Source organism: Rhea americana, unplaced genomic scaffold, assembly GCF_003343005.1.
Source record: "Rhea americana isolate MKP2758 unplaced genomic scaffold, rheAme1 scaffold_10, whole genome shotgun sequence".
NCBI classification, from domain to species: domain Eukaryota; kingdom Metazoa; phylum Chordata; class Aves; order Rheiformes; family Rheidae; genus Rhea; species Rhea americana.
In genome coordinates, this window is record NW_028185039.1 from 1,381,383 (window position 1) to 1,407,292 (window position 25,910).

Consider the following 25,910-nt stretch of genomic DNA (forward strand, 5'->3'; position numbering starts at 1 on the left):
TTTTTTTTTTTTTTTGCAGCCCTTGTTAGTTGTTCTTTGTTCATCTGGGCAGAAGACTCTGCGAGGTTGTTCATGGTCTTTGCATAGCAGTGCTGCAATGGTGACGTGACACTTGACGTTGGAGCTGCTTTAGAAAAAATGTCCTAGGACATCATAAGGCTTTGCTAGCACGTGCCCTATTTCAGCTCCTCCTGTGTTGGTGGTATGTTGCTTAGTCTCATGCTTGGCGTTTGTATGAGGGCAGAGAATTGAATCTGGTCACTAGAGTGTTTTGAGTCCCTACGGGGAATTTATAATGGCTCTGGCTGCCTCACCTCCTTTCCTGAAGAGAAGGAAATGGCTGCACCTTGTCAACTCTTCCTGTAGAAAAACAATTTACAGAGAGTAAGAGAGTTGCCTTCCTCTCACGCAAAGTCTTATAATGTAATGGTAGGCACTAGACCAGTAAATTGAAAATACGTTTTGAGATTCTTGCTATAGGACATTTCAAAGAATTTTGCATTATCCTATATCTGATATGCTTCCATGATGAAATTCTATACAATAACGCAAGAAAGTCTGTAGAGCATTGAAAAGTTTATATTAAATTGAGAGCATCCTTTTCCCAAAGAGAATAGTAACTCTCTCTAGTCAGAAGAATATGTACTTCACCTTCCAACAGTACTCCTTGTAAAACTTCRCTCAGCTGAGCCATCTCCCTGACATAAGAACTGCTCGTGTAAGTAGGTTTGTGTATGCACATGTGCTCAGACTCAAATAGTTAGGGTGAGAGAGGCAGGAGGGGAAAGACCTGGGATTGTATGTTGTAGTTCTGCACAGGGGAGCTGGACATATCGCAGCGTACAGGGAGGAAGAAGCTGGTGTGACTTTCCTAGACAAATGACTTGACTCTCRTACCTGGCCAGAGTAACTCTTGCTGACATGATGGGAAGGTCTGAGCAAGAGGGAAAGGAGCTGATTTCTTGTAGTGTTTTAGGCTTTAATCTTCGGTGCTGACTAAAGCATTTTGTTTGCATCCAGTTYCATGTAATCCTGCGTCAGAGTTGAGGCAACAACTCTGAGGTATGGTGCCAAGTAGGCCTTTTTGGGACATGAAGTGGCTATTTTCAAGAGGGTGTTTTTTTCCAGATCTTCTGGCTACAGCTTTTGGTGCTAGGAAGGTTCACTTAAGTGAGAAGGAGAAAGAGGTGCCGTCACTTTTCTCAGTGCACTGAGGCAGGCGCTGCCTTCTGAGCAGGTGGCCCAAAACCTCTTCCTGCAAACAGAAAAGAATTTTTTTTCTCCTCAGTCTTACCCCAAGAAAGCAGCCAGAACAGTCTTACCCCAAGCAAGCAACAGTACAGAACTCTGTGCTGTTCTAGTTTGGTACTAGCGTGGCTGGGCATGACACTGCACCTGATAAATCCTTCCTCGTGTAATCTTCTCAGCYATCTAATGTTGTCCTGGGCAGTTCAGCCCTGATGGAAGCTTCTCAGAAGACTTCTAAAATATTCCCTTTATTAACTTATTTCCAGTCYTCAGCAGAAATGTTTGTCATAGAACACAAAAGGTCATTACTTTTCATTAAGTACTAGACAAAAAGACTACAGTACTTTGTCATGTGTCAGATTGTACTCTAACTTGTATAGAAAGTTAAAACCCTTGAATTTCTTAACTATCCTGTTCAACCCCCTCTTACCTTCCCAATAGAGGAAAACTTCAAAATATACTTCATGAGACCATAGCAAATAAACTTTTGTTTTGACATTGGAATTTTTCAGTGAGCTGTATAATTCCTCATCTAACCTATTCTAAAGGAATAAAGACTTAGCTGTTCTYTGAAAAAATGTATTTTATCTAGGGAGTGCTAGGGGTTCTTTGTGAAGAAGTTCACGTATTATGATGCTTGGGTATTCTATCCTTGGCAGTGTTTCTCCCACTGGTTGCTCTTCTCATACGAAATCAGAAGGGAATTTTGATTAATTAAAAAARTATATTATGATTTAAAATGAGATTGAGCAAATATATTGCCTGTTAAAAATAATTATTTTACATTGAAAGCATATCACCTAGAATGGTATTTAATCATCTAATTAGTGGCATCAGTAGTAGACTGTGCTTCTGTATGTAATTTGAGAATGGAAAAGATGAGCTCTCTCTATTGAATCTTTGTGTCTTGTTAAATAGCATTGTGAAAATCTAATTTGGAGGAAGCTTCTATATGATTGAATCCCTATTGCTTGCAGTGGTGATTATTGTATTTGTCCGTATTTGACCCTCTTGTAGGGCAATGATATTGTTTCCTTATGCTAAGCAAAGAAGGATTGAAAGGCATCAGACAAGTCTAGCAGTGCAAGTTTAATGCAGTGACAGCTTCCTTTCTTTGAGATCAAATTGTAACCTGGGAGTCACAAATCTTGAATGTACCTTAAAAAGGGAGTTGGAAAGGATAAGCTGTTCTTCATTTGATAATAGCATTTAAGTAATAAAAATATGCCTTCATGCTCTCCAAGAATGCCCAAGAGATACCTGCTTTGCTGATCTGATTCCTTCTCAGCCRTCCTCTGTGGCTCTTGAATTCTTTCTCAAGTTTCAAGCAATATTTTTTGGCTTTCACAGATTGTCTATCTCACTTGCTTAGTCTTGTTTGTTCTCTACATGTCACAGCCTCTCCGTCTTACTTGGTTGCTCTTGTATTTCCATTTCAGTGCACTTAACTTCTCCCTTCATTGCTTGGTTCCTCACCTCATTTGCTTCTTTTGAGCTTTCTTGACCTTACTTGGGCCTTTCCAGTTAGCTTAATAATTGGGATTAGCACAATTGTCAGTCTAGGATACTTCTGCGAGTCGCTGTGAATCTCTTCCCTGGCAGGCTTATAGAACAAGCATTCTTCAGTCTTTGACATGCTGTGGTTGCTGCTAGTGCAGTGGTCCACCCCAATTAATTCTACCTATGACAATGGACTGGGATGGGAACTGTATCCTGACTATTGCTGTTGACAGACTTCTTTAGAACATGTTAGTTAATCACTTTCTGATGTATGTCCTTGTAAATCAGAGCAGTACTTCTCATTTTTTGATATACATACTTTCAACGAAATATGGAGACTAGATGTGAATACTTACTGGTTCTATCATACTTTGGAGATTTTCAGACATTGATGACTATCTCCTGGAGTGTCACTATTCACGTACAGTGATTAACCAAGAAAAAAAAAAAAAAAAAGGCATTCCAGAGAGAGAGAGAGAGAGAGAGAGAGAGAGAGACAGAGAGAGAGAGAGAGAGAGAGAGAGAGAATCAACATTTATTCATTCTTAAAGCCAAAAAAAAAAAAAAAATAAAAGCTGCATTCCATTACTGTTGTGTTTCAGAATTCCACTCTGATTTTTCCTGCCTGTTGTAGCATCTTTTTGCTTTGGCTTTGCTCAGATTGGGGAAATCTTTCATCTTTGCTCTATTACCCAAGGAACTTCCAGTACAGCACTAGTGGGAGATATCTGAAATTCTAGGTAGTGATCTAGTCTCCATCTGCMATGTCCTTTTTCCTGTATGATTTACTGCTATACTGTCTTTGAATGCTGTGCTTACTTACATAGTTATGTATTTGATTTTTATGTCGTCCTTAAGCTTGTGAGTATTTCCCTTTTCTGAGAGCTTTGCACAGAACTTGTGGTCTTGGTTTATAGAGTAGGCTTATTAAAAGAAAAGTCACTTCTACTATTGAGTGACTAAAAATGGAATCTTTTCCATAATTTTTTCTGGCATGTAGATCTTGCAAAATGAAAAACCTGTTGTGAAAAACCTTTCCTGAATRTAAGGAGTTAATTGAGTCAGTATTTGATGAAAGCAAAGCTCTAGACTATGTTTCCAGAGGCAKCTTTGTAGGGGCATAAATAGACAGKCTGCAGCAGAACTGAGGCTGGAGAAAAGCAGTAGAGGCTTGCTTTGGGGTTCCCAAAGCCTCTTGCTGTGGTGGATCAAAAGCTGGTTTGCACAGATCTACCATGATCTCCATCTCCTTCTCCTCTCCCCTAATAGTGAAACAGCCCTTAGCTCTGTTGTTTGCTTGCCGGCTTTCAACCTCTTCATTCACTCAACCTCAACTGCGTTCATGCAGTTTAGTGACTGCTTAGGGCTGTTATTTTCTTTTGTATGCAAAGCTGGGTAGTCATAACTGCATGAAGTTGCAGAGGAGTAACAGCAACCCATAGCATGTGCTGTGGGTTTACTCAGAGCAAAAATGCCCTGCTTGTTCACAGCTGGTGTATGATCCTTCAGGGGAGGTCTTGCGTTTCTGCATATGCAAGAACTCCAAATGTGAAACATGGTTTCCATTACTTCTTGTAACTTATTCTAAATGCTTGAAATTTGCTTCTCAAATTGGAGACTCTGTGAATGTAGACTGTCCTAATTGCATCCCTTGCTCTCCTAGAAGGCATAACACAACAAACGAATTACTCTGATTGTACTGAATTTTGTTGTTTTGCTATGTTTATTTCCTATCTGTACATTTCTGCCTTTGGGTACTCTGCTTCCAAGAGAAAAGGCTGTGAAAATCCATTTTCTTTCTGGAGTATTCAACCAAATCACGTGGTCGGATAGTGAATCTGTTTCTATTGAGGCATAATTCAGGCCATCATCATAAAAGTTAGGGATTAAATAAGTATTGATTAACCCACTCCAGCTGACTCTTCATACCACATGTTCCTGCAGATAGTGTCGCAAGAGTCAGCGTGAACTATTTAAGTGACTTCCAGAGCCTGCAATGGTAGAGATGCATCCGAAATGGTACTAGGTAATTAAACTGTTCATTAAGCATGGCAGATGCAGAGTTCACGACTTGATTTGCCATCTGCTTTGTTTTGTAATCAGTAAAGATTTAAAATATTGCTGTTGCTTTCTGTGTCTTGTTGGGTCTTTCATTATGTTTTCCTATACAAGGCTAAAATGTTCCATAAGGGTAGATGATTTTAAACTACACGGTAAGACCGTAATATTCTGGGAGGTGAGGTGAATAAGCTCTCTTTCTGGGATATCTACAAATTTATCTTTAAATATGGCACTCAGTATGGCATTCTAGGGAAATAAAAACAGCCTGTCTGGCAACAGATGCCTTTCTATAGACCTCCTTTTGGGTCTTCCACTCTRTGTTCGGCATCGAGGTAGGATGGGTTGGCTATGGGGCAGGACTGAGCTGCTCCTCTGTCTTCTAGGTAGTATCAAATGTTCTTTTCTGCCTATTAGGAAACGATGCTTCCTCCCTTCAGTTCGCTTYGTTATTCCTTATGTATCATTTAAGTAGTGTCGTTTCTTGTGTATCACCAGCTGTGCTACCACTTTGTGTGATACTTACTTGCTGCCAGCCCGACCCTTGCCATTCCCTTCCCTCTGCTCCCCACATCTCCCCTCTGTAGGTTTTTGCAAACCTGTGGAAGCAGTCTTCCTTTTTATGCCTGCCTATAAATGCATTTTAAAGCAATTCCGCTGCTCCCTCTTCTGTGATTCAGCAAGGCAAGTTTTGCAGGGTGAAGTAACACCTATTAGATCGTCTTGTRTACTTTAAAAAAAGAGAGGTGCTTCTCTGTGCCCGAAAGAGCCTTAGCAACCTTCTCAAATGAGAACAGTTCCCTTTAATTTTAACCTGATTATGTTAATCAGTTGAATAATTTGAGAGAAAATCTGGTTGGTAGTAATGGACAGARGGGGATGATAGCAAGGGAAGAGATAAGATCATTAACTGCTGGGGTACAGAGTGAAAGAGGTAATTACTGCCTGTAGAATACCAGGGGTTGTGAATAGGGGCGGCACGTGAGGAAAATTCAAATGCACCGTAAAGCTTGCGTCTCTGCTGTGAATCACAATATTTAGTATCCGGTAGCATCATGAATTTTAATTCCCATACTCCTCTTCTGAAGGTGTTTTTGTAGAGTTTTTCTTGAGAATCAGGACTAACAGGTCAGTGATAAAGTAGATGTTTTTGTGAAAAATTTCCTCCTGCTGGTAGCTGGGTGTTGTATTGATCGTGAGTTCAGGCTAGTGTATAGTGGGTATTTGGCTTTGTGCTCGTAGTTTACCTAAGAGGGTTTGGGGCAGYGGATAAAGCATACTGAAGATCCAGGAGTTTTGACGATTCTGCTGCTGGAGACCTTTTCTGTTGATGCTGAGGAAACTTCAAGTTTTGTGTTAGGTTTTCTGCCTTAGTGTGTTCAGTGTGCGCTGATCTCCGATAGCCTCGTGCCTGCGTGAGGTGAGACAGAGGTGGTTCGAGGAAGGAGAGTTCTCGGAAGACGTCTTTTAATGGAATCAGTTGTCTRTTATCCTTGCTGAGAGTCTGTGTGGTTTGGGATTATTTCAGTCTCACCTCTCTCTGATTTAATTGTGATCTGGTGATGGGACCTTGCAGATTACAAATGCCGTCTCTGAAAGAAGGCGGACTGTGGTTGTGGTTGTTTATGCAGAGTAGAAAATTCATTGAATAGAAAATCCTACTTTTTGTTTTGAAAACTCTCTGGTCTTTATCCAGATGTTCGCAGGCAGGGAGCACCTTAGGGACTCGAGCTGTGTGGCAAGTGACTTGTGGAAGCTGTGGACCTCTTCTGTGTTTGGAGGAGCAATGTCAAGCCTAGAAACCTTAGTTTCTGTCTCATTGGGCTGTGGTAAGGATTCCAACCCCTGCAGGAGGATTTGCCAGCAAAGGTGGCAAAAAGCTACTAAACCAAGAGTTACTAGTAGATCGAGGGAGCTACTGAGAATAGAATCCATGTTTCTGTCTTCCAGGTACTYACTGGGTCATATTTTGCTCTTAATTCACTTAACCAGCTTTTGGAGCTCTGGCAGCTAGCTCCCAAATGCATCAGGTTGGAGGTGATATGCTCTGCTGCTCTCTACCAGCAGTGGATTTTCTACAAGAGACTCTTCAAGTATTCACTCTAATATCTGTCTTCCTCCATATTTTTTGTTTTGTTTTCAAATATCTGGCTCTGGTCTACTTCACCTTTCTTAATTATCTTGCTGCCTGCATCGTATGGACCTTTAAACTGTGATGGCCCCTTCCATATGTAACAGCTTTCTAGGGTCTATACACTAGCTTCCAAATCACTCTCTAGATCTCAGAGTTTGAGAGCAATTTTTCCTACCTTTTGGAGRAAAGTCTCTGCCACTTAATTTGGCTGATTCTGCATTGTATTTACTCAGAATTGAATGATCTGGCTCTAGAGAAACCTAGTCTTCATGGAAGCTGCTACAGAAAATACAAGTCAACAGATCTGTTTTATCGGCTTGGCCATAGTCTTGGTTGAGTTACACAAGTCACTCTGGTCTGCAGCTGTGGAAACAAAGTGGGGTTGGTTACTTCACCCTGCTTATCTCTCAAACTAGTCAACATTTTGTGAAATGGTTTCATTTGCAGTGTTGCAATTTTAGTAGAGCTGTACTCAGTGACAGACTTAACTTTGTGCTGATTTGTACTTGATGCTTCGTTATATTCATTGCGAGATCTTACTTGCATGCTTGACATTTAAATATACTGTTTTGGAATGTGTTATTTATTTTGAAACCTTTATTAAGCAACTGCCATCTAGGGGCTTAATTGTTACTGATAGCTAAGAGTATAATTACCTCAGTAAAATATCATGACTATATTAAGCAAATGGAAATTGTCTTCCAGAATGGAGTGATCATAAAGTGAAATAGACTGTTCTATGAGATCTGCTAATATCATTTGGTAATACAATTGCAGAAACTCTGTGCAGAAAGTGAATAAGAAGAGCTGAAATTGCTRTGTTTGGAGAAGAGGTTGTCTGTAGCAGTTTTGAAGCAGTATACAAAAAACATTTGGAAGGAGGAAGCATCCTTAAACTAAAGCAGAAAATACTGCCATTTCTCAAGTGAGATTTGCAGATTTCTGAAAGACAGGAGAAATTACTGTTTTGTGACGTGGGTTCCCAGACAAGTGCATGCTTTTCTTTTCTTTTTTCTTTTTTTTTGGGGGGGGGGGTGTTCTTTTTTTAGTGTTAGCTCCTGACTTTGTTTGATTTCTGTCATATGTTTACTGTTCACATTTTCACTCTGTGAAGAAGGTAGCAAGATTGAGTTCTCAAATTCCTATTCTGCTCCAAAATGACTTTCTGGAGCCTAAGAGGTCCCCTTAGTTTCTGACTTCTCTGTCCGTGTTGAGGCCTGCATTGAAGGAATCTCCAGCCCCAAAATGACGATGAGCTTGTTCACCAACTGAGTGCTACAGGTGTTGGAAATGCGTTCTGCCCCTCGCCTTGTTTTCCTTTGGRTCCCTCCAAATGATGCTGGCTGTTCTTGATCTGCTGTTCACCTAATTCTTCAGAGCTGGTGGATTAATTTTCCCTTTCACTGATTTGGATACTCTACCTCTTTCTGTACCTATACAGATACCTATAGGGTTTGTGCCATRGAGAGGCACGGAGATGGTATGGTTYGTTAGAGTACTCTGGTACAGTCACCTAAGAGCTTTTGMGCAGGCAGCCTAGGGGCGGCAGATGAAGTGACACATAGGTTTCACTTCCCTTCCACTTGTAGGAGCATGAAAAAAAGAACTCATAAAAAATTATTTTAGCAATTGTTTCGGAATCAGTTCTCCAGAATTTTGTCTTGTCTCTTTATGTTTCTGCTAAATCTTGTAATTATAAAAGTCCAGAATTCATTGCTATCTTTATCGGATGCTTTTGGGGTGGAGGCAGAAGGRCAGCCTTTGTACTTTTATTGATGTTTTATCTGATCTAATTTCTATTTAGAAAAGGTGTATAGGATTTTTTTTAATTTTATCACAATTCAGAATATGCAGCAAAATTAAAAGTTGTATGTTATTTTATGAGATATTTTTATATGGCTATAGAAATACATTTTTTTTCAAGGATAGTGAATGGATTCTRCTTTTTCCTACCAGCACTAAATATTAATGTTCAATGCTAAGAGGTTAGATTATGAAAATTAGAAATATAYCCATAAAAGAATTTATTTGACCTTCAGTTCTCATATTTTCATGTGAGAAAGGGCTGTGTGACTTCTAAAGGTAACATATTCAATAAAAGGAAATTAGGTTAATCCAGTGTTATGGCTGAGAATTTAAACTCACCCAAGTCAGGTAATTCAAAGTTATAGTTCCCTTGGTGCATGTGCTGTAACATTTATACCTTAGCTCCTCAGCCCTGGATTATGAAGGATGATTGAATAGATGTGGAAGAGAAGAAAGCGGGAAGATGGATGGGTGGAGTGATGGAATTATTGCTAAGGGCAGTAAGGCAGAACAAACCTTACTTATGGCTAGTGAGCGAGAGAGAGGTTGACAGCAAGAGGTGGCTCATGAAGGTAGCTAGGCAKGGGCTTGGGCAGCAGCTAAGGATAGGGATAGGGACCTATGATTTCTGAAGAGCAGGGTCTAAAATACTAGCTAGGATAAGCTGCACAAAAAAGGGATTTTTGCATTTCTTTGTTCCTAAAATACTTATGGTTTGAAGGCATTAGTATCTGTCTCTTAGACTGGTGGCGTTGGCACAAGAACTGCAGCTTTGAATTCTTGACTTCTCTGTATTTTAATTCTCAGCCATAAAACTGGATTAACTGGGTTTGCTTCAAGTTGAATCACTGTGTTTTTTTTTTTAAAGGACGGGAGAGGGAGATAATTAAGTAATTGCACAGTAGCTTATTTCAACATGTAATGTGAGCCTCTGGTAAGAACAGCTGCACTCYTCAGACACTAGTCAGTTGGAGCATCCTTTCGAATGAAGACCCAAAATCTCTGCGAAACCGTAGGGCTGTCTGGTGAATTAAGGAATTTTGGATTGCTCCTGGCACAGTATCGTTCAGTACTGTTTTGTTCAGTGCATTTCCACAACATCTCAGGTCAAGCATTGCTTAAATTGATGAATATATTAGAAGTCAAATGAATTTTTCAGAGCATTGTGGAAATGGTTTTTGACCCATGATTTGTTGCACTGAAGAGAAATGAACTGTTCTGTTTCATGGCACATTTATTTAGGTAGTATTTCAGACAGAGATGACGACAACAGTATTTAGTGAGCTTTGACCTACCTGTCTGCATACGTGGATTTGGATGGAGTTAGGCAGGGTGCAGTGTGATAAAATGCCTGGAGCCCCAWGGGACGAGGTCAAAAACTCGTTCCTCTTCCAGAGAGGAGATCCTTCTACTTCCTCCATCCTCTGGAGCAGGAGGGGCTCCCTTCCCTCTGCAAAGTAGTTAGAGCAGTCCCTGCTCCCCTCTCTTTTCTTCTGTCCCTTGCATAGGAGACATACAGCCTACGGCAAGGCCCAGGACCTAATCCAGCTGGTGGATGTTGCTACTTTCACAGGTAGGATAGCTCCTGGAAAAACTAACAGCGTGTATTAAACATGCAATTAAATTAAAGATGAAAAGGGATATGAAGTAACATTTCTTCCAGTATGTGCTCTATGCTACATGCAGAATGAATTAGCAATCCAAAAATATGCAGTTTTCAAAATTGATCCTACATCTGAACATATCCTAATTAAACCCCAYTCCCATGAGATGTATGCTTTTCCTAGTTCTGGAGACACTAACCTGACATAAACCGTAGAAGTTTTCTGCTCCACATATATAACAGTTGTTCTACTATGTAAATTGCATTTTCAGTTTTAGAGAGAGGGTAACGCTTTTTGGCTTTAAAAAATTAATTTTCAGTTGATAACATATTGCCTTTGGAGACCAACTTTCTGGGTTGACATTTCTATTATATTAATTACAAAAAAGCGAAGCTGTGCTTGTTTTGTTATTGGGAAATGCCATTTGCAAAGTTATTGGAAAGCTGACCTTGTCAGAAGTGTTATTGCATTATCCCTCTGTGAGGGCCACCACAACTGCACAGCAAGAAAAAAATACAGAAAGAAAAAAGCAATTTCAGGAAATATAATGAAATCAAAACAAAGTGCCTTTTATCCCCTCCAATGTGAAGATGTTTATTAAGATAGCATCTGTAGGAAGTTGGTGATGGGAAAAAAATGCTCATGAACCTCTCTAGGTTGCATTTTAAAAATGAAAACCTCTGTGTGAGAGAGAATTTTTGACCTTTTGCGTAAAGTGAACGTGAGCGAGTGGCAATTCTTACTCCTGCGACGTCTCTCTTGCTCCCTGCTGTCTTTTAACCTACTGTAACCTTGACCCCTCAGCCCGTTTCGCCCGTTCTGAACGTAAACCCCGAAAGCCCTTGGCCTGGGCTGATCCAAGCCCCTTGTGAAAGGCTGCGCAGTACCRCTTGCTGGAGCACCTTGCTTGGAGGGTTTCTCTGCAAGCAGCTTCTTTCCTGCCTCCAGTTTGTTCCGAAATCCTTTAAGTGAAGTCCATTCTCCAGTCCTTTATGTAAATCTTAACTCTTGATGTTTTACTAGGAACACAATAAACAAATCATCTTTTTTTCTTTTCCTCTCCCCTCTGCCTTTACTTCCAATTTAGTGCCACTAAGCTTTTAATTTTCTCAGAGCCATTACTTGTCCTCTTTAAAACCTGCCCTTGAGGAGCAGTGGCAGATCCCACCGCAGCAGTTGCTTTGCCTCAGTGTCCCATACGAGCAGCTTTGCCAAGAAGCTCTCCCCATTGCCTCCTGCAAGTGAGCTGCCTGATTTGCTGCTACTCTGAATAATTCTCTCCGCTCCTGAGCGGAGATGTGGTGCTTAATTTAATGGCCATCTCCTCGTTGAATGCGTGAGCTCTGACAAGAGACAGTGAACGTCTGATTTTGCTCACCTCTCTGTGCTTTCTCCCTCGGTGTAACTGTCACCGAGGTGCAGTTCACGGATACGTCAGTGAATTGTTCACAATAGAGTATGTTCATCACACTTTAGAGGATTTAAATGATATCTTTTCTACCAAATAAATCATTTAAAAAAATGCTATTTGGGCTCCCTCCCCCCATTTTGTGCTAGCTGACAYGCTTCTTATGTGATATCTATGCGCAATGAATTTATCGTGCGTGCTGTTAACCTGAGGCTATGTTTGTAGCCCTTTGCATTCCAGCATTAGCTCTTTGCGTGCATAAAAGAGAATTAAAGAGAAAACTACTGAAGCTATTGAAAGTACCCTGAAAGGGATGCTGAACAGTTGTAAATAATAGCCTGGCTTAGAGTTTAACTCTCCAGAGGCTATGTAACCCGAAGTACTTGAAACGTACGTCCTAAATCTGATTGTTCTCCCTTAGGTAATGTGAGCAAGCCAGAAATTCAGASACAAGGAATAAAATGCGTGTATGCTTTCCCTGCCTCGGTTTCCTCCCGGCCCTGGGCATGGCTTAGTGCGCGCTGGGGTTCCCAAGGTCCTTCTCCTGCAGCTGTTGGCACATCCCATGCCTCTGAGCTGGTGTCTTTGAAGTTAGCTTCCTAACGTTAAGAGGAGTTTCGTTCCTCTGAGGAACCAGATAAAGTTGACTTCTCCGACTCTCTCTTCTGCCAAACAAATCCTGACCTTCTGAGGAAGTCTCTTTATGTAGCATGTGTCTTGGGTTTTCTTTGTCAGTGTTTGTCCTCACCGCTTCATTCTCTGCAAAAGTAATTGGGCTTTTTCACATGGTTAGTTTTTCTTAAAGAAGATGGTGGAGCCGAACTGTGGAATTGTCAAGTCTTGTCAGCCAGTCAAGTCAGAGGTAGTGTCAAAATGTACCACTGGAGCAACTAGATCTCCTAACTGCACCTGGAACATTGAAATATTTGCAGTTGAATTAACAGTGACAGAGGACTAATGACTTATTGTTGACCTCAGCTAGGTAGGTATTGGGTCATACTTTGCTGTTACTTTATGGAGAACTGACTATACGTTGAATGTTCCTTGGTTGAGCAGTTTTAAAATACTGCACAGAGTTTGCAAGCTACTATGGCATGGGAGTTCCCAAGGGTTGTGGTTGTGCTTGTGTGTGAATAAATAAATATCCAGAGATCTGCATCACAAGATTTGATTTGTAATTAGCTTGTAAAGTGATAAAAGAAAAGCTAATCAAATTAAATGTAAATTAGCGAGTTTGCATTTTTCATACAAATACAACTTAAGAGAAATGATGTCTTCTCATTTTTCCACAGTGTTAAGATATAACAAGCAAGACTTCTGTTCTCCTTAGGGACAGCTTTTTTTCCTTGCAACTTTCTCCRGGAAGTAGTGATGAGAAACTTGGGGGAAAGGAAGAGATTCTCTTGTTGTGTGTTATCTGTCCCTTCTGGTTTTTTGTCTTTGGACTTGGTCTGGAGTTAAATTTGTTATAAACATCTAAATACCAGTGTTTGGTAGAGTTATGAGAACTGCTAATAATGATTTGAGGTTAAACGCTGTCTGTCTTCAGAACCCGAAGGGCACCGTCACTCAATATTTTGGCATTTCTCAACGGTTAGAGATGCATTCTTTCTTTCCTCGGTCTGAGATTGGAAAGTACTGTTACCTCGACTGTAAGGGAGGATGGGAGACTGAGGAGCTCAGATGAAAAGAGCCCAAGTCATACAGACCTCCGTGGAAGAGCTGTTAAATCTTTAATTTACGTCTCTTACCGAGAACACTTGCTCCCTTTGTTTTTCTTATGGAGTCCTGCAGGCTCCAGTTTTCTGTGGCTTTAACATRTGAAAATGACCTTCCTTCCAGCAACAACTCCTTTGCTGCCCCGAGTGTCAAAGCGTATCCCTGACACTGCCTGTGCCATCGTATTGACACGAGCGTATCATTGATTTGCTGCATCTGCTAAGTCTTGTCATATCCTGGAAGCATCTGGTACCGTTAGTACGAGGATCTTATTTTCTCGTGGAATAATCTTGCTGAAGTGCTCTTCTGCGGAGGTGGTGGTTGGTTTTATACACACTGGCTGGAATCCCTTCGTGCCTCTGTCTGCGGTTCCTAATTGACTAGCTATCTCCGTGGGGATGTTGTATCCCCAAAGGGTATCCAGATCACATACCTAGGAGATTATGGTTAGTTTAAAAGCTGCTTGCACGCACACTGTGTGAAATCTAATATATTTTTTTCTCCGCTTTGCATTAACTTCTGTTTGCATGTGTTCAGCCTGCTTATCTGCCTACACTGTTCCCCCGTTATTAATTTTTTTTAGRTGCTCGGAAATGCCTCACTCTCGTCTCGACTCTTCTGACATTAATATTTTACGTCGTCAGCACACATCTTGCTATTCATGCCTGTTTTTTAGACTAATAAATATACTGAATGAAAGTCGTGGTTCTAATCCCTAGTGCAGCCTGCCACTAATTGCTTTCCATTGTAAGACAGAATTGCATGTTCCCACATTAGCCAGCTTTTACCCTGACAGGTATTTAACTCTCATGTAATGAATAAATCTGAGGGATGCTTGGTCATTTATTTAGACTTTCAAAACCCTGTATTCACTAGTTCATGCTCTCTTGTGAGTTGTCTCAAAGAATTGTAATTAGGCTTTAACAAAAGCTTATGCTTATCTATCTCTATTTTATCCATTATACTCACCTAAGAAAAAAAGATGCTTTGTAATTCTGAACTTTCTCAACTAATTTTGTTAATGCACAGGTAATGCTTGCTTGCCAGTGACTCTAATTTCCCCGAAAAATCTTATCTCCTTTTTCAAAACAGATGAGAGGATATCTGCTGTCTAAAATTTTCTTTAAGAACTGTTTTTAATGATACATTTCTCTTGTCTGTTAATACTTCTGTTATTTTGGTCTTGAGTGACTTCCTAGCTTTGAGTGTATTATATCCCTCCATATATTCCTATAATTTTACTGCAGATTGATTAATTTTAAGAATTTAGTTGCCTCTTTTGCAGTCCTCTGGTTAAAATGCAACAGAGGACCTGTGTAACTTATCTGCAGGCTCTGTGTCTTTGCTGGGTCACTCTTAGCCAGTGGTGGTTTAGCAGCCACAGGAGTCACTCGTACGCTTCTGATTTCTCACGGACTTGAACTACTCTGTATGCACGGCTGTTCGCTTCAGTATGGTACGTTTGGGGGAAGGTTCGTCTGCCTTCGGATTAAAATATAAAGATTACCGTTGCTGTGACTTTTACTGAAATTCTCCATTACATTTTACATGTACGTGATCTTTCTTCATTTAACACAAACATCAAGACTTTGTGTTTTGATGTCTGACTTGATGATCCTCTTTGTAAAACTGATAATGTTAAAACAAATTTCTATGGAGACCATTGTATTTCTAATTTCAGTAAAGACTTTAGGTATTCTTGCAAGCTCCTACATTACCTCTGCCAATTTCCGACATGGTCGTAAATTCATTTTCTACTCTGTATGACTGTTTAAATATGTCACGAAATCTCACGCTGTTGCAATGAGTAAACTCACAGCCAAACTCACAGCTGCACTCACAGCCAAAAAAAAGTAACTGGATCGGTCGGAGTCGTGCCTACCCATCCTGTGAGATGAAAGTCAGCCTGCTGCGGGGTGCACCCGCAGCATTATGTTGTTCTGCATGATCAGATCTAGATTTCGGTTCTTATCTGGGCTATTACTCTAGTAGATGTTTTCCCTTGATTTTTCAAGTAAACTGTCCCAACTGATAGTGGTATACTTATTTAAAATGAAACAGTCAGATGGCAGATAAACTAGGAGGTCAGAATCTGGGCATTATCTATGCCGTACATTCTTCGCAGATGACCAGAGTGCAGTCTTTTAACTAATCATGGAAAGGTAGTTAATTTGGTTTTTATGAATTTATTCCAGTTTCATCTTTTATTTGTCTCTGTAGCTGTTGTTAGGTGCCCCTTTAGTGGTATTTATCTCTACTAGAATATTAGGCTGGGTTGGAATGTGATGCCTCAAAGCTGCATGATCCTAATGCATTGTTTAAAGTGAGCTAGTGGTTAGTACATATAGGGACTATTTTGTGTAAGGTAAATATTAGAAGGACAGCTTCATCGTTAGTAATTTATGTGTCTGCAGAGATTTCCCTCTTCCTCTAGCCAGAATCTGTTGTGTTAAAGTTCATTTTCTTGAAATTCATGCTTACATATTCATAAAAGCATGCGTTCTTCTGAGCATCATTAGTCACCAAGTTTTGATGTTGCCATGCTGGATACTTTCTGTATCTTGTAGCACTGAAATCTGATATGATGGATGAAACGAAATGCTCGCTCTTTGTAGTACAGCATTACAAAAAATTGGAAGGAGAGGGAGAATGTGATGACATGATCTGTATACTTAGTGTGGTTCAACTGGCAGGAGAATGCAAAATGACAGGAATGAGGGAACTAGTTGATGGACTTGCTGAAGCAGGTCTGGAGACAGTTACAGACTTGCTGTATGACAAATTCCATTGCTTAATGGCATGTCTGAGTTCTGACATACTGTATTTTCTAGGTCATCTTTTCCTTATTCCTGTGTCTGTCTTTATTCTTCGAATCCTCTGAGAATAGAAGACTTGGGGAGATATTTACCTTTTGCATTGTTTTAATTTATATTTATTAAGATGCCTCTGAAAACAGTGTGGAGATCTCGGCTCACAGGCAATTTCCCAGCGGCGGTGGGGGGACCYGAGAGTGGCAGGTGGAACGTTCTGCCTCGGACTCACGGTGGATTTTTGCTCTTTCTCCKGGACTTAGTGGTCATACTCCTGCGTTATAAAAGCTGATAATGCACTTTTTAAAGTGTCTCTTCTATTCTCCCCTCTTTTTTTYCAGCCTTTTATGTCATCTCATGAGATAAATTTTTCAAGGTTTTATTTTTCGTGGGCTGTGAAGTCTTAGCAACGAATGTTAGCAGCTCTGTCTGTCTGTCTCCCTGTGCCCYCCTGCTCATCCAGGCTGTTCATGTGGATGCCTCTGTGCTGTAGTCAGGGCTTTCCTTGATTTACGTGTTGGGCTTCGGGTCTTTCAATTCTGCTGTTCCCTTCAGCTCAGAAGAAACCCACGGACCAGCAGCTTGCATGTAGGGCGGCGGGTGCTCTTGAGCTGCACCCATCCTGCACGGAGGTGACTTCTGTCCACCCCTTTGGGGAGTCTTACAGGTCAACTCTCTGTGCAGTTGCACTGGGAGCAGGGCAGGAGCAGGAGGCCTTTCTGGGAGGTCTGTACCAGCTCCCATCACTCAGCGGGATCCTACTTCCAGAGGCAGATCTAACCTGCTCTACGTAAGTTATCTGACGGTGCTGCTGTGCTTCCAACAACGACGGCACTGCATCTCCTTCCTTTGCCCGTAGAAATTTTTTCACCCATCAAAGGTCTGTTTGAAATTCCCTGTAATAGAGCATGATGAGTAACATTTGTCACTTGCGTTTGAGGAATGATTTCAGCTTGCTCCTTTCTAGTCTGTCGCGCTCTCCGCGATGCGAGGGCTGGGTGCCGTATAGCTGTCTCCTCAGCCTYGCTAACAATGAAATTGCTTTGCTCTTCAGCCTTGGCGTTTCCTGCAAGCCGCGAGAATCACGGCTGCGGGCATGGAAGTGGAGCACCGGGAGCTCCGAGGAGGCTGCCGCGTGCGTGCGCCCGGCAGATCTGGCGCTCTTACCYGGGAGCGGAGGATGGAGCGGCTGGCTGGTGCGATGAGCGCTGTCGTCTTGCTCGTGGCAGCTCTTTGTTTCCCATCCAGCATCAGCCTAATGACAGTTCCGATAATGCCAAATGGCAGTCACCAGTCATCATTTAATAGCAGGAAAATGTCTAAATATTTTCCTCGGAATTGGTTTGCTCATTCTTTTTCCTCGTTCTAGCCTGGCAACGATCCGCAGGCAGCACTCAGGGACCTCCTAAGAAGATCCTGTGTAGAAAACTGTCAGAACAGATTGCTGTATGGATTTTCAGAGGATTAAAGTTAATTAAAGAGCTCTTCCTTGCTTTATTTCCTCCTATCTGCCAGCTATTTACATGCTAATGTAGGGTCTGCCAGCAAGAATAGGAGAGGTGTCAGCACTGGGCATGTTATCACACATGGAAACAGTAGGAAGTAATAAGATGAGGAATATATATGCGTGCGTGTGTGTGTATAACTCGACAATTCAAAGTCAGTAGTGCTGTACTTTTCGCATATTTTCAGTCATGTGTGATCTGACCAAACATAATTCACTCCATTAAGGTTTTATCTTGCACTGCATAGTTGAATACTACTATCTTTACATAAGCAATTTTATAAATAATGAGATTTTAAATTTTTTAATCTACCTTGTTCTCGATTATTTTTTGCAGAACTAATAAAGTTTCACTAGGAGTACAAACATGAGGAGGGCATAGATTTTGGTGGGGATTAGCATCTACTTTTTCTTGTAATGATCAAGCAGAGTAGGTACTTGGCTTGTAAGGAAAGTGAGAAGGGATGTAGCAGTTTTCTGCTTCAGTTGTATTACTATTTGCCCATTCCATTTTCACATTTCAGAGGATTATTTTTTCAGGTGGTTTTTCCACTAACTTCCATTTTTACACTTTATTAAAACTGCTCCATAACAGATAGAACAAAATTGATCGAGGTTATGTTTCAAAAGGGAATTTCACGCTTTAGGAAAATGAGAAGCCTTACTGTTTGCATTTTTAAACAATACTATCAAAACCAGCTGTGTTATTGAGTGTAGGTAAAGAGGTCTTTGAGTTGCTGAAGGCGGTGCAGGTGGCTGGAGGGTACTGAAAGTAATTAAGCTTCTGAGGACCAAGGGCAGTCAAAGATGGATTTGTTTCCTGCAGCTTTTTTCCAATGTGCAAGTGAAATACAAAGTGACTGACTCAGCAAAATGAAACGTGCTCTTATGATGGTCTAACAGTGAGGCCAGAATCCCGTTGTTTCGTGTGACCTTTGTGAAACATCTCTCTGGCATTAGCCTTTTCCATCACTTAGGTCCTTTGTGCTTTTCTTAGAGTTTTCCAAAACACAATGATCTTACTCTAATATATCACTTGGCTGTTCTTTGGCCTTGAAAATCAACGTGACGTTTTGTGAAAGAGTTAAAGGCGAGGGAGAGGGAAATACCTTTAGGAGACTTAGTTTGAGGAAGCCAAAGAGTCCATCCACACTGCAAAGTCGCAAGCAGTTCTTTGCCTGCTCGGGAATTCTTAGTGCGGTTTTGTAAACAGATGCTGTGGAAGGGATGTTAGGTGCGTTGGGATTTTGGTGTTTGAATATTTTTTTTTCTTGTACTTGATATTTCAGATCCTCTCTTGAGCTGGCCTGCTGGGGCTGAACAAGATGAAATGCTACCATGTAGCATACCTAAGGCTGAAWTTCTCCCAGATGTAGTTCTGCCAACGTCATCTGAATGACACCGGGGAAAACGTTGTCCCTGGTGTCTCGATGTTGCTAAAGGCTTGTTACCCAGGCCTGCAGAGGTCTGAATAATTCAGAGAGCAACRTGTTCTACTAGATTTTGTGTTGTGGAGGAAACCAATATTGTTTCAGAATCTCCACTGACTAAATTCTATTGCTGAAGTGGAGTTGGGGGAGAGTGGTGTAACTGCCAGCAGCAAAGGCATTTAGATRCCAAGAATTGCTGGAGATGGGGAACATACATGATCATCAAAAAGAAAGAAGCAACAAGTGGAATAGATAGGGTGTGCAGTCTCTGCCTGGGCTTCCTGTCCCTGGGAAGGGCCAAAACTCTCTTCAGAAGCATTAGCAAATGGAAGTGAGAACCTATGGTTGTTTTAAAAAAAATAAAAAATAAAAAAAAAAATAAAAAGGAGGGGGGCAATTAATTTCTAAAGCTCATCTCTTACACAAGCTGTAAGACTTTTGATTTTTACATGCACAATATTAGTCTTAGACAAGTATGAAAGCATTTAACAAAAACAAAGTTGTTCTCAAGCTTTTCTTAGCAATGATATMTGTATATGTGTGTATGTACACGTGCATACACATACACTTTTATTTCCTTTCTTCTGTGTTGTACTTCATATGAAGGAGGTTTTTACTCTATATTATCATGTAATATTCTTCAACTTTATCTTGCCACATGCCCAAAGGATTTTTTTTATTTTTTTTTTACTATATCGGTGTTTGTATAAAGAAGCCCAGACCTTTTCTGCTAACAAATAGTCTATTTAGTCAAAACAGTTGGTTTGTTTTTAGAACGTGTTGGAGTCGCATCATGCAGTAGATTTTGTGCTAAGAAATAACTCAATTTGGGGATACTGTTAGGAAGGGAGCAATGATAGCCCTTTGAGGTAGGTCTAGTCACCAGGAGTGAAGGAACTGCAAATTTTTCAGATCCCACAAGCACCCAACTCAGCTTTCAAGGCAGGGATTAGGAGATTCTGTTCTGTAGTTAGTTGGGATGGGGTGTTTTCAAGCCTTATTTTTTTAAATGAAGCTAAATCTTCTATCAGTCTAATGACATTTTTCTGTAATACACTTGAAAGATTTTACTAGAACTAAAAAGTAAAAGTATGTAAAAAGAGAGAGAAAAATCAGAAATATAACTGAGAACTTCAATGAAATACCTGCAATTTTTTAGTAGATCATGTGTATTTGGGAATGTTTTCAGTGCTAACTGGTAGTTAAGGTTGAACACTCTTACCATAGACTGTGATTTACTCATGAAGAATTGAAAAAGAAAAAACATTTTTCAGATATTACATGCATATTCTGTTCCTACTTTTGGAGAAAGACCCTTTCTGAGACCTATAAATAAATGGATTTCTGCGAGGTATTTAGTTGCAACACGATAGTTCTTTCACCACTGGGAGGAGATCATAAATCTTTTATGAGAACTAAAATTCTCAAGTGCCTCTATAAGTCTGATTTGTGGATCACAAGTCCTTCATTCTGCATTTTTTCCTTCAGATTTTCTTGTTCTTGGTGATGTATGGGGATATTGAGAGCAGAAGGTGGTTTTAAGGATACGATGAAAAGAAGAGTTACAGAAACTGAGAAAAGMGATTTTCTGTCTGCACTTGGCTTTCTTTTTGATTACAGTTTTAGCTTAGTTTGATTTCTGGAACTTWATTAGAACAAACAGGGCAACATGGGAGAGACTTTACTATGGAAATTGGATTTTTGTTTTTTTAATTTTTGTGTCCTCCTTAAGACAGTTAGCAAAGGGACAGAACCTAAAGCAGTAATTTTGTTCTGTCATTGAAGCCTCCATATACTCACTGAACATATTTGCTGACAATAACAGTATTGTAAAAAGTGATGCAGGGTGCTTTCAGTCTAATATTTATTTTTTAAAACAGCAAATGAAAACACTAAAGAGGTTCAGTTACGTAAGACARTATTTTCTGAATAGTTGTGATGAGGGAAATGAGAGGTCGTAAGTCCTGTACTTGTCTCGCTGAATGTTGCAGGGAAGGCTCGGCTGCTCAAACCACCTTTCCTATTAATGTATTTTCCTGTCTGCAGTACAAATGACCCCCAGATATGTGATAGCTCTTAATATATTTTTGAAATTATCTCCCATAATTAACTTCTGATGGAATAAAACACAAGGCTGCAGGGCTTGTAGATTGTAAGACTTTTCAACAGGTTTTGAAAGCGATAGGCAGAATTCTGCTCCTGCCATTCATGCAGTTACACTTAATGATTTTGGAKTAGTTATATGGTCTCAAGTACAGGTGTGTAAGAAGCTCTGTGTTGTCCCTCAGCAACAGAAACTTTTTTTTAAGCCCTCTTCAGTCAGACCGTAGCCRAGCACAGCGTTCCTGTTTCCTGCTCGTCTGTCGGGGTTTGTCCTGTGCTAGTCTACAGTCTCCACTGCGTCTACATTTTTCACCAGTTCAGCTCCTCTCCCCTTCATCACCGAGACTTATGCTACTAAAGACTTGTGCTCAGTCAACATGCTGCCTGTTAGCATCAGATTAACCTTTCCAGCTCTGCAAAGTTTAAACACAATCTGCCTTCTCTTCCCACCCTCTTTACCACCTCCAGCCTTCCTGCATCACTGATGCAAAGAGCAGAAGTCTTGGTGACAATGAAGTTCATCTGTGGCACGCCTGAGAGGCATGAGTTTGGACTATTAATTAATTTCAGTCCTGTGCAATGACTAGTCTGATGACGAGTCACTGTGCAGAAAACTCTTGGTATAACTTGAAGCAGGCAGGCAGAAATATCCTATTTTCAGCTGTACGTATTTTTTTCCCAGAATTACTTCACCATGGCACTGCACTAAATATGTCTTGTGAGATAAGCTTTAAATCCTACTTGGGCAAAGTTTATTAAAAATTAACATTTGCATGGGGAGTTTAAAAAAAAAAAGATAGAATAGGACCTTCATTAGCTTAAAATCACCCAGACTACAAAGTAATATTGAATTGCCCTCCATTGGTCCAGACCAGGAGAATTCTTACTGCCTGCCAAATCTTAAAGCCCAGAAATAGCATCAATAACATCCAGTAAACCACATTACAATTGCATGTCTGTCCCCAGAGGTTGAAGAAAATGAGCCAGCACCAACAAGCTTGAACAGCCTGAAAATCATTTACTCATGATACTGGTTGCCACACCTCTTTAAATAAATTGCAAGGTTGCATCATGTTACTTAAAGCAGGGACTGGTTTGAGTGGGAATTCCTAGATCTTGACACAAACAAGGAAATTCTTCTCAAGGAAAAAGAAAACACCCTAGCAGATATTAGAAGATAGGTTGAATTTTATTTTTCAACAAAATAAATTTTAAAAGACCCTGGGAGCTGTCACCCATRGAGTCTTACTACACTTCATATCACTACAGTGATAATGGTACTGTTCGTTAGGGACTAGTGTGGGAATGGGAAGAACTGGTGGTTGATTCAAATGAAAGAACAGAACCAGGAAAGGGATGAGATGAGGAGAGGGCTAGACGGTCAAGCTTAGGAGGATGGTCATTAGAGTCTACGAGTGCAAGAACACAACTGATGTCTGCCCTTTTCTTGCTGCAGCTGAGACAGCTGAAAAGGCACCCAGCACAGCTGGTGCTGCTGCTCCTCTGCCGCAGTTTAAGCAGTGGATCTTTGCTGTTCTGACTGTGTTTAGTCTAGTGTCTAGTAATTTTTGGCAGAGAACGGTGGAGAAAGGTGAGCTCCCGTATTGTATCAAAGAGCATAGCTGGAGGTGGAAACCAATTGGGGTTCTCATCCTTAGCATAGTTTTGTCTCAGATGGCTTTTTCTTGGTTTTGTTCTAAATTCAGCTCACATTCCCATGTCCTGCTCTCCGCTTTGAATTTAGCAATGCTTTCAATTGTAGTGCAGTGACATTGCTGAGGCTGTAAAGCAGAGCCCAGATTGCACTTTTGCTTTGCCTGGTTGCGTGTCCACAGCAGTACATGAATCGGATCGCTCAACTGCTGACAGCGTGCTGAACACCACTGAGCTCCTTCTCTATATCAAGAAGAGCAGTTCCACTGTTCAGTGGGGAAAATCGTGCAATGGCTTAGTTCATAAGGTGTGAAGTCTTGAAATGACTACTCCAGTAGTTCAGGTGATGTTTGGAAGTGAATGGTTAGTGCAAGTATTATAGTTTGATATGGTTTTGTTTGATAGAAGTTCGTGCTTGGATCGAGCTAGCCTGTGGGGCCCACAGGTGCTGATTTAGCTTAGGTGAGGTTACATCCCAGTGAGAGGCAATCTCATGGGCCACATGTGAAGAATTTACAGAAATTAGACTAACAAATACAGGGAGAATGAGAAGGATCCATTCTTCATTCCTCGGGGAGAGCATCATTTTTTGTAGAAATCCAGGACAGATGAGGAAGGAACACATCCTTCCCCATATTCCTTTCTTGCTGGGGTTGCATTTTACCTGCCAGCACCATGMAGCATTTAATCTGTTGTGGTTCTCTTAAATGTTTGTCGCTCCCTTGTATCCGCTTTCCTCTGGGCTGCAAGTCCCCAGCGTGTGTGTCTTTCAGAGTTARTTTGTCCCAGTTCACAGGCATAGCATCATTAGTGGAATACTGCTGCAGCTGTAATTACTGTGGGATTTGTGCGCAGCAGTGTGTTATTTCGTTGTGGTATACCTTCTCTTTAATCTACATGGACCATCTGCTTTATTTTTTTTTAACTAAAAGTTGTTGTGATTTGCTTTGGAAGAGAGAATCTGTTGCTCCTAATCTTCTCTGTCTAGAGAAACATGGCAGCTAGGATAAATAAAACCCCTCTTTGATAGACTGTGTTCATTTTGCAAGATTTCTTCTAGTTCACGCCCTGTAGACTTGCTGTGTACAAATTTTTGCTCTCCTCTGTGGCTTCAGGGACCTTCAGGCCAGAATTTAGGTAGACTTGCTCCATAGTTGGATAACACCTGATCACAGTATGTCTGGCAACTGAAACAAGTTATTGGGAGGTTATCCTGTAGGAACCATTTAAAATGCTATTTGAGTAAGTATTTTAAGTTGTGTAGCCCTTGGATTTCTATCTGAATAAGAGGACTCTTGTATCTCTTAGTGCTGCTTGCCTGATCAAAAACACTGAACTCTTGGACTGGTCAGGTCAAAAATCTAAATTTTTCCTAATCTTCTACATAGCCTGGAAAGGATGAGAAATCTTAACAGCATGTCTCTTCCCAGAGCATCCCCAGGRTTGAATGTGTCAGCTCTTTGTTATGAGCTGATTCCCTAATCTTGAGCAGTCCTTAGGCACAATAGTAAATTGTTTAAATAGGGTGTAGCGTTGACAACTGTGTTCAAGAAGGCTTCCCCCTCCCCCCCCMMAAAAAAAACCCAACTGGTCCATTAGATGATGCTTTTTGAGAGGTATTCTTCAGTGTGGTCAAATTTTAATGCCTCTAAAGCATCTAAAAACCTTCAAATAAGGTTGTAAAATAAAAGCAGTGGGGATCTAGCAGCATGTGTCATTTTCTGGTGTTTTGAAAGAATTTATAGCCTAGTTTTAAAGTGGATTTTGTTGTTGTCTTATATGCCTTTTAAAAAATATTCCTATTGTCAATAAATAAGATGAGGGCTACAGTGATCTGTGCCTGAAGAATATGAATGAGAAAAATACACTCTCTTAGGTCTGTTGACAATTTATTTTTCTTATAACAGAAACATTATTTCTATATGAGTCTAGAAGTTGCTACCGCCGGTTCTGAGACAATGAAAGAGTGGCATCAAATCAGGCACTGTGCATCTTGTTTTTGTTTAAAAAAAGCATTATTTCTCATAAGCTGCTCTARAGTAGAGTAATCATTCAGAAAACGGAAAGATTCTTTGTCTAAGAGGCTCTTCTGTTTCGTTCTTTAATCTAAGCAGCTGTCTYTCTCCTTCCCCGTGGGAAGTTGTGGAGGGTAAATAACATGGAAATTCATTTGATGATGGAGACATTAGAGGTTGGCATGGACAATTAATTTGTTATTAGACAGAATTAATTTTATTTGATCCTTACATGGTTCTGTTGCTGCATATAAATTCAGCAGCTTGATGCGCTAGCCTGCAAATGTAGTTCTGTTCAGTCTGCTGAAGAAYGGCTTTTTCGGCTACGCGATCAGGAGCGCTGTCTTTCCTTGGCAGTGTGTTAAGTACAGATTGCAGGGAAATGTTTGCCTTTGCCCTGCTAGAAGTCATCTCAGGGTTTGTGTGATCTGAAACTTCTGCTTTTCTGCTTGGTGTCGGATCGTTTTGGCAGTACAGCCCAGCCTCTGCATCAATGAGCTGCTGTCAAAAGGGTTGGTCCCCCTTTCCTTCTCCCCTTCTCAAACTGAACGCTGCAATCATTTTTGTTTCCTCCCCAGAAGTGGTACTTGTTAGACCAGTGAAGTTCATGAAGCTGAGCCAGCAAAGCTAACTCTAGAAGAACTTGTGTAGCTTTTTGCTTGTTTACCTCTCTGAACGCGCTCTTTGCAGGTTCAGATGAGGTTCTTTGGTCATGCAAAGGACAGGACAAAGAATCAGTTGCTACAGGTGGAAAAGCTGATTTTCACATTTTCCTCTTATATGTATTGTTCTTAGACTCCAAAAGTCGTATTTTGCCCAGTTCTGGCAGTAACTGATCATTTCTTCTGAAAAAAAAAAAAAGAAAATGATGGAAGGAGTTAGACCAGCTTCTTGACATAGAGCGGTCAAGAGTTAGGA

At 40.7% G+C, this 25,910-nt stretch overlaps 1 protein-coding gene across 2 annotated transcripts in view; it reads left to right on the forward strand.

Annotated features, from left to right (window-relative positions):
• MAD1L1 (mitotic arrest deficient 1 like 1) overlaps positions 1-25,910 on the forward strand; it is a 361,949-nt gene that overhangs the window by 109,283 nt on the left and 226,756 nt on the right. The gene's annotated exons all lie outside the window — the stretch shown is intronic.